Source organism: Oncorhynchus masou, chromosome 31, assembly GCF_036934945.1.
Source record: "Oncorhynchus masou masou isolate Uvic2021 chromosome 31, UVic_Omas_1.1, whole genome shotgun sequence".
NCBI lineage: Eukaryota > Metazoa > Chordata > Actinopteri > Salmoniformes > Salmonidae > Oncorhynchus > Oncorhynchus masou.
Genome location: NC_088242.1, coordinates 83,699,081 through 83,709,565, shown reverse-complemented (window position 1 = coordinate 83,709,565; position 10,485 = coordinate 83,699,081).

Here is a 10,485-nt window from a genome sequence, read left to right as displayed (position 1 = left end):
GGACAGACTCATGTGTCAGACTACTCCATTATAGCTGTTGTAGGACAGACTCATGTGTCTCCACATTATAGCTGTTGTAGGACAGACTCATGTGTCTACATTATAGCTGTTGTAGGACAGACTCATGTATCTACATTATAGCTGTTGTAGGACAGACTCATGTATCTACATTATAGCTGTTGTAGGACAGACTCATGTATCTACATTATAGCTGTTGTAGGACAGACTAGTGTGTCCACATTATAACTGTTGTAGGACAGACTAGTGTGTCCACATTATAACTGTTGTAGGACAGACTAGTGTGTCCACATTATAGCTGTTGTAGTACAGACTAGTGTGTCCACATTATAACTGTTGTAGGACAGACTAGTGTGTCCACATTATAGCTGTTGTAGGACAGACTAGTGTGTCCACATTATAACTGTTGTAGGACAGACTAGTGTGTCCACATTATAGCTGTTGTAGGACAGACTAGTAGGACAGGCCAGTGTGTCCAGCTGTTGTACAGACTTTCCACATTATAGCTGTTGTAGGACAGACTAGTGTGTCCACATTATAGCTGTTGTAGGACAGACTAGTGTGTCCACATTATAGCTGTTGTAGGACAGACGAGTGTGTCCACATTATAGCTGTTGTAGGACAGTGTCCACATTATAGCTGTTGTAGTGTGTCCACATTATAGCTGTTGTAGGACAGACGAGTGTGTCCACATTATAGCTGTTGTAGGACAGACGAGTGTGTCCACATTATAGCTGTTGTAGGACAGACTAGTGTCCACATTATAGCTGTTGTAGGACAGACTCATGTGTCCACATTATAGCTGTTGTAGGACAGACTCATGTGTCCACATTATAGCTGTTGTAGGACAGACTCATGTGTCTACATTATAGCTGTTGTAGGACAGACTCATGTGTCTACATTATAGCTGTTGTAGGACAGACTAGTGTCTCCACATTATAGTCTGTAGGACAGACTAGTGTCTCCACATTATAGCTGTTGTAGGACAGACTCATGTGTCTACATTATAGCTGTTGTAGGACAGACTCATGTCTCCACATTATAGCTGTTGTAGGACAGACTCATGTATCTACATTATAGCTGTTGTAGGACAGACTAGTGTGTCCACATTATAGCTGTTGTAGGACAGACTCATGTGTCTACATTATAGCTGTTGTAGGACAGACTCATGTATCTACATTATAGCTGTTGTAGGACAGACTCATGTGTCTACATTATAGCTGTTGTAGGACAGACTAGTGTCTCCACATTATAGCTGTTGTAGGACAGACTCATGTGTCTACATTATAGCTGTTGTAGGACAGACTCATGTGTCTACATTATAGCTGTTGTAGGACAGACTCATGTGTCTACATTATAGCTGTTGTAGGACAGACTCACATTATGTCTGTGTCCACATTATAGCTGTTGTAGGACAGACTCATGTGTCTACATTATAGCTGTTGTAGGACAGACTGTGTCATTATAGTGTCTACATTATAGCTGTTGTGTTGGGACAGACTCATGTGTCTACATTATAGCTGTTGTAGGACAGACTCATGTATCTACATTATAGCTGTTGTAGGACAGACTCATGTATCTACATTATAGCTGTTGTAGGACAGACTCATGTGTCTACATTATAGCTGTTGTAGGACAGACTCATGTATCTACATTATAGCTGTTGTAGGACAGACTCATGTATCTTATAGCTGTTGTAGGACACATTATAGCTGTTGTAGGACAGACTCATGTGTCTACATTATAGCTGTTGTAGGACAGACTCATGTGTCTACATTATAGCTGTTGTAGGACAGACTCATGTATCTACATTATAGCTGTTGTAGGACAGACTCAGACTACATTATAGTGTCTCCACATTATAGCTGTTGTAGGACAGACTCATGTATCTACATTATAGCTGTTGTAGTACAGACTCATGACAGACTCATGTATCTACATTATAGCTGTTGTAGGACAGACTCATGTACATTATAGCTGTTGTAGGACAGACTAGGACAGACTCATGTATCTACATTATAGCTAGGACAGACTACATTATAGCTGTTGTAGGACAGACTAGTGTGTCCACATTATAGCTGTTGTAGGACAGACTCATGTGTCCACATTATAGCTGTTGTAGGACAGACTCATGTATCTACATTATAGCTGTTGTAGGACAGACTAGTGTCTACATTATAGCTGTTGTAGGACAGACTCATGTGTCTACATTATAGCTGTTGTAGGACAGACTCATGTATCTACATTATAGCTGTTGTAGGACAGACTAGTGTCTACATTATAGCTGTTGTAGGACAGACTCATGTTTCTACATTATAGCTGTTGTAGGACAGACTCATGTATCTACATTATAGCTGTTGTAGGACAGACTAGTGTCTACATTATAGCTGTTGTAGGACAGACTAGTATCTACATTATAGCTGTTGTAGGACAGACTAGTATCTACATTATAGCTGTTGTAGGACAGACTAGTGTCTACATTATAGCTGTTGTAGGACAGACTAGTGTGTCTACATTATAGCTGTTGTAGGACAGACTAGTATCTACATTATAGCTGTTGTAGGACAGACTCATGTGTCTACATTATAGCTGTTGTAGGACAGACTAGTATCTACATTATAGCTGTGGACAGACTATCAGGATTCCATCAAATCAAATCTTTACCGTTGATTCCCAAAATGGCCACAAAGAGGTTTAATGCAGCGTGTTGCTATTAATTTATGCCGGAGAGTGTTTTTTAAAGAGCCCAGTAAGTGAGGACTTCACTTGTGCCTATGCATGCTTATACACTCCTCCCTGCTCCTATATAATTCCACATGAACATGCCACATAACAGTGGAATGGAATCCAGATGGACTATTTATTGAATGTTATTACTGGCATTTCAGTATACTACAGTTTCTGTAACTCTTTCACCCACTCTCTCCCCTAAAGTATAAATGCCTCAGTCTTAAGTCCTAGTAAATGGAGCATCAGCCTTATTTGATGATCTGAGCATCAACACACTCCAACATCCATCACTCCATTTGAGAGACCAATCACTGAAATTAGATTCCCCCCTCTCTCTTTATTTCAGTGTACTGTATGGATCTCCCTTGTTGTAGTAGCTTCTATCTTGTCTCATCGCTACAACTCCCGTACGGACTCGGGAGACGAAGGTTGAAAGTCATGCGTCTTCCGATACACAACCCAACCAGCCGCACTGCTTCTTAACACAGCGCACATCCAACCCGGAAGCCAGCCGCACCAATGTGCCGGAGGAAACACCGTGTACCTGGCAACCTTGGTTAGCGCGCACTGCTCCCGTCCCGCCACAGGAGTCGCTGGTGCGCGATGAGACAAGGACATCCCTAACGACCAAGCACTCCCTAACCCGGACGACTCTAGGCAAATTGTGCGTCGCCCCACGGACCTCCCGGTCGCGGCCGGTTACGACAGAGCCTGGGCGCGAACCCAGAGTCTCTGATGGCACAGCTGGCGCTGCAGTACAGCGCCCTTAACCACCCGGGACGCAGATCTCCCTTTTTCGCCCCCGTTTTCTATTCTGTTGTACTGTACCGTACTGTAAAGTATTTACATTTACATAGGGCTGGGCGGTACACTCCCACATTATTCAAGAGTCTCATAAAGAGAAATACGGAGCCAACTGGTGAAGGTTTTAATGCAGCACCATGTGCATTACCATTTAACAATAAAGAAACACCTTGTATTGAACATCCACTTTGAAGCTTCCTTTGCAGATCCAGTAGTAGTAGCCTAATTACCACAGGCATACTGGGGAGAGCCACTGAAATAAGGTGATAGTACAGCAGTCTGGAGATGTGTCTGTCTGAGAGCCACCGCCATTCACAGGAAACAAGTGTTCTGCCTTCCTTCTGCTCTGTCTGATAGGTAAACACTGAAGGATTCAGTATTATAAAGCCCGAAACCCAGTCTAATACTAGGTTAAAAATATTTGTTATATGTGAATACATGTTTGATCCCAATGTTTTTGCATGCATTAACAGGATGTATTGTATGGTGATGTTTTTTTATAAGCTTCTTTCATGCATTTATACAATGTAACAATTCAGTGCATTCAATGCACTCGGTCATGAAGTTGTATTTGTTTACTAAAAAACAAAAGCAGGTGGAAGTCATTCTTAACGTCAATATAGAGGCCTTGAGACCAATAGAGTCCATTGTTTGAAAATCACTTCCTTCTCCACATTCCAGGGCTTTTTCCCCCAAAATGCTGCTTGTGACTCAGGACGTAACCTCAGTTGCCCAGGCTGGAGCTGCAGCATTCACACAGTCACAACCCCCCCTCAGACCATGTGTAACATAGGTTTCAATGGCAGACTGGCTGGCCCTGTCCAGCTTTCAACACATAGACAGCATCAGACTCTATCTCTCTGTGTGTGTGGGTGTGTTGACAGGTAAAACAGCCTGCCACTTCCTGGTCCATGAGAATGCAAGTCAGACCCCTTGTTTGCAGGCATTTTGTGTTGTTTTATCCTTCATACACAGCCAACCATACATACACAGCCAACCATACATACACTGGCAGCCTTTGGTTTAAAGGCAATGTTGTGTTTTGTTGTTACATTGTATCAGTGGAAAGGGGGAGGAGACACAAAAATAGATTTATATGTATTTTTTTACACACAAAAATACATACACACAAACAATTACATCTACTGTGGCCAGAAGCGCATGCTCACGCCTCTGTCCCTGGTGCTTGTATTATTGTTTGCCACATGGCCTTAAACTGTAACAATGTTTTTTCTCGGTCACCCAGGCTATTTCAATAACAAGTCATTCGATTCTTCCACTGTGTTAATGATGGCGGATGAAGTGATTTCCAAGTTTTTAATATACATTTTTTCAAGATAAGAAGAGAATCATCCAGCCTATTGGGTATCTCACTACACTCCCATATGCCATGTCTTGAAATAAGCAGACAGATTAAAAGTACATTTCCATTGTAATACTTCTGACAGACAACTTTCAAGCTCTGCCCATAATTTTTGGACTTCACAGTATTCACAGAAAGCATGGATATTTGGATCATTAAGTTTTACAATTGAGACATGACTCTGCCATTGTGCTTTGGAATTTGTGAATTTTGTCTCTTGTATAATAAATACTATAAATTAATTTAAAGTGGATTAAGAATACATTTTCATTAACTGTATTTAAAAATAGTTATGGTGCAACTTTCCCTCCATCTTGTGCCAACATCAGTTCTGTTTTAAGTCTGAGTTCCAATAATAATTAAAACAATAAGATATTGTCAGTTGGATATGCTCTCTCCAAGCTTTTGATATCTTACCTATCACATGAACATCCTTTTCTGACTCCAATAACATTTTGTGAAATGCAACTTGAGGTGCATGTATTTGAAACTATCTACATTGGTCAGTCCAAAATGACTTTTTAACTCTGTCATGGAAATAAATGTGCTTCCTGTTACCAAGTCATTTAGGGTTTCTATGCCCTTAGTTTTCCATGTGGACCAATTTAGCTGTGAATTCTGCAAAGCTATCCAATGATTGTTCCATAAGGTTGTGTTTTTAGGGAGAGATATTGGTTCTTTAAAATATGTTTCAATTTCTTCCACATTGTTATAGTGCTCTTAACTACGAAGTTAATGTTCTTAGCTTTAACCTTTGAAAATAGACACGTAAATATATTCTAGGGATGAGCATACACATCTTCAATATGAATCCATTGTTCCTCTTTAGTGCATTTAATTACAGTGCATTCAGAAAGAATTTTGACCCCTTCCCCTTTTCCACATTTTGTCACGTTACAGCCTTACTCAAATATTTATTAAATGTTTTTCTCATCAATCTACACACAATACCCCATAATGACAAAGCAAAAACAGGCTTACACATTTTTGCAAATGTATTAAAAATAAAAAACATAAATACCTTAATTGCATAACTATTCAGACCCTTTGCTATGATACTTGAAATTGAGCTCAGGTGCATCCTGTTTCCTTTGAGCATCCTTGAGATTTTTCTACAACTTGGAGTCCACCTGTGGTAAATTCAATTGATTGGACATGATTTGGACAGGCACACACCTGTTTACATAAGGGCCCACATTTGACAGTGAATGTCAGAGCAAAAACCAAGCCATGAGGTCGAAGGAATTGTCTGTAGAACGCTGAGACAGGATTTTGTTGATGCACAGATCTGGGAAAGGGTACCAAAAAATGTCAGCAGCATTGAAGGTCCCCAAGAACACAGTGGCCTCCATCATTCTTAAATGGAAGAAGTTTGGAACCACCAAGACTCTTCCTTTAACTGGCCGCCTAGCCAAACTGAGCAATCGGAGGAGAGGAGCTGGTCAGGGAGGTGACAAAGAACCCGATGGTCACTCTGAGCTCCTCTGTGGAGATGGGAGAACCACAACCATCTCTGCAGCACTCCACCAATCAGGCCTTTATGGTAGTGTCCAGACGGAAGCTACTCCTCAGTAAAATGGACTTGACAGCCCGCTTGGAATTTGCCAAGAGGCACCTAAAGAAAGACTCTTAAACCATGAGAAACAATATTCTCTGGCCAGATGAAAACAAGATTCAAGTCTTTGGCCTGAATGCCAAGTAACATGTCTGGAGGAAACCTGGCACCATCCCTACGGTGAAGCCTGGTGGTGGCAGCATAATGCTGTGGAGGTGTTTTTCAGCAGAAGGGAATGGGAGATGAGTCACGATCGAGGCATAGATGAACGGAGCAAAGTACAGAGAGATCCTTGATGAATACCTGCTCCAGAGTGCTCAGGACCTCAGACTGGGGCGAAGGTACACCTTCCAACAAGACAATGACCATAAGCACAAAGCCAAGACAATGCTGGAGTGGCTTCGGGACAAGTCTCTGAATGTCCTTGAGTGGCACAGCCAGAGCCCGGACTTGAACCCGATTGAACATCTCTGGAGAGACCTGAAAATAGCTGTGCAGCAACGCTCCCCATCCAATCTGACAAAGGTTGAGAGGATCTGCAGAGAATGGGAAAAACTCCCCAAATACAGTTGTGCCAAGCTTGTAGCTTCATACCCAAGAAGACTCAAGGCTGTAATTACTGCCTAAGGTGTTTCAACACAGTACTGAGTAAAGGGATTGAACATCTCTGGAGAGATGTTGATATGAAGGCGCCGGTGGGTAGGTTTGTCTAATCGGCCCTCAACCAATCATGCCATTATGTTTGTTTGCGTTGTTCGTAACTTGTTTTGTACATAATGTTGCTGCTACTGTCTATTACTAAAAATAGCTTCTAAACATCAGAACTGGGAATTCTCACCTCAAATTGGACAAAGAGTTTTTCTTCAATGAGTCGGAACGCGAGGGATATACTGTTGACAGGTCCCGATCCCCGTGATTCGCTGGAGAAGGAAACGTAGATTGAGGCAAAAGATCAGGGTGCCTTGTGAAGACCAGGCGACAAGTAACGAATCTGCCCTTGCCCTCCGTTCTGCTAGCTAACATTCAATAGCTAGAAAATAAATGGGACGAACTAAAAGCATGTACAGTGCCTTGCGAAAGTATTCGGCCCCCTTGAACTTTGCGACCTTTTGCCACATTTCAGGCTTCAAACAAAAAGATATAAAACTGTATTTTTTTGTGAAGAATCAACAATAAGTGGGACACAATCATGAAGTGGAACGACATTTATTGGATATTTCAAACTTTTTTAACAAATCAAAAACGGAAAAATTGGGCATGCAAAATTATTCAGCCCCTTTACTTTCAGTGCAGCAACCTCTCTCCAGAAGTTCAGTGAGGATCTCTGAATGATCCAATGTTGACCTAAATGACTAATGATGATAAATACAATCCACCTGTGTGTAATCAAGTCTCCGTATAAATGCACCTGCACTGTGATAGTCTCAGAGGTCCGTTTAAAGCGCAGAGAGCATCATGAAGAACAAGGAACACACCAGGCAGGTCCGAGATACTGTTGTGAAGAAGTTTAAAGCCGGATTTGGATACAAAAAGATTTCCCAAGCTTTAAACATCCCAAGGAGCACTGTGCAAGCGATAATATTGAAATGGAAGGAGTATCAGACCACTGCAAATCTACCAAGACCTGGCCGTCCCTCTAAACTTTCAGCTCATACAAGGAGAAGACTGATCAGAGATGCAGCCAAGAGGCCTATGATCACTCTGGATGAACTGCAGAGATCTACAGCTGAGGTGGGAGACTCTGTCCATAGGACAACAATCAGTCGTATATTGCACAAATCTGGCCTTTATGGAAGAGTGGCAAGAAGAAAGCCATTTCTTAAAGATATCCATAAAAAGTGTCGTTTAAAGTTTGCCACAAGCCACTTGGGAGACACACCAAACATGTGGAAGAAGGTGCTCTGGTCAGATGAAACCAAAATTGAACGTTTTAGTAACAATGCAAAACATTATGTTTGGCGTAAAAGCAACACACCCCATCACCCTGAACACACCATCCCCACTGTCAAACATGGTGGTGGCAGCATCATGGTTTGGGCCTGCTTTTCTTCAGCGGGGACAGGGAAGATGGTTAAAATTGATGGGAAGATGGATGGAGCCAAATACAAGACCATTCTGGAAGAAAACCTGATGGAGTCTGCAAAAGTCCTGAGACTGGGACGGAGATTTGTCTTCCAACAAGACAATGATCCAAAACATAAAGCAAAATCTACAATGGAATGGTTCAAAAATAAACATATCCAGGTGTTAGAATGGCCAAGTCAAAGTCCAGACCCGAATCCAATCGAGAATCTGTGGAAAGAACTGAAAACTGCTGTTCACAAATGCTCTCCATCCAGCCTCACTGAGCTCGAGCTGTTTTGCAAGGACGACTTGGAAAATTTTTCAAAAAACTCAATGCAAAACTGATAGAGACCCAAGCGACTTACAGCTGCAATCGCAGCAAAAGGTGGCACTAAAAAGTATTAACTTAAGGGGGCTGAATAATTTTGCACGCCCAATTTTTCAGTTTTTAATTTGTTAAAAAAAGTTTGAAATATCCAATAAATGTCATTCCACTTCATGATTGTGTCCCACTTGTCGTTGATTCTTCACAAAAAAATACAGTTTTATATCTTTATGTTTGAAGCCTGAAATGTGGCAAAAGGTCGCAAAGTTCAAGGGGGCCGAATACTTTCGCAAGGCACTGTATATCCTACCAACGGGACATTAAAAACTGTAATATTTTATGCTTCACCAAGTTGTGGATGAACGACGACATTAAGACCATAGAGTTGGTGGGTTATACACTCTACCGGCAAGACAGAACAGCAGCCTCTGGTAAGACACGGGGTGGGTCCTATGCATTTATGTAAACAACAGTTGGTGCATTACATTTACATTTAAGTCATTTAGCAGACGCTCTTATCCAGAGCGACTTCATGATATCTAAGGAAGTCTCAAAGTTTTGCTCGCCTGAGGTGGGGTATCTTCAGAGAAGCTGCAGATCTCACTATTTACCCAGAGTTTCAGTTTGTTTTCATAGCAGTCTTTATACCACCACAGAGCAAGGTTAGAACTAAAACCGCTGTATTCCGCCATAAGCAAACAAGAAAACGCTCATCCATAGGCGGCGTTCCTAGTGGTCGGTGACTTTAATGCAGGGAACCTTAAAACCTGTTGCGACTCTAGGGGCAGTATTTTCATTTTTGGGAAAAAAACGTTCCCGTTTCAAACGGAATATTTTGTCAGGACAAGATGCTAGAATATGCATATAATTGACAGCTTTGCATAGAAAACTGTTTCCAAAACTGTAAAGATATTGTCTGTGAGTATAACAGAACTGATGTTGCAGGCGAAAGCCTGAGAAAAATGCAATCCGGAAGTGCCCCATATTTTGAAAGCGCTGTGTGCCAATGAGTCCCCATTGAGCTGTGAATGTGCTATGAACCAGCTTACGCTTTCTACGTATTCCCCAAGGTAGTTTTATGAATAATACCCGTATTGGGCTACATTAAGCAAGTGGTCAATTTCGAGTAAAGTACAGAGGTAGCCATTATTCCAATCGCTTCTACTGAGAAACCAATTATCCGGTGGATATATTATCGAATAGATATTTGAAAAACACTTTGAGGATTGATTCTAAACAACGTTTGCCATGTTTATGTCGATATTATGGAGCTAATTTGGAATATTTTTCGCCGGCCGATTTCTCAGCCAAACGTGAAGTACAAACGGAGCTATTTCGCCTACAAAAATAATCTTTTGGGAAAAAATGAACTTTGGCTATCTACCTGGGAGTCTCGTGAGTGAAAACATCCGAAGTTCAAAGGTAAACGATTTAATTTGATTGCTTTTATGATTTTCGTGACAAGGTTGCCTGCTGCTAGCAAGGCATAATGCTATGCTAGGCTATTGATAAACTTACACAAATGCTTGTCTAGCTTTGGCTGTAAAGCATATTTTGAAAATCTGAGATGACAGGGTGATTAACAAAAGGCTAAGCTGTGTTACGAACTGGCTCAAAGCCAGTAAC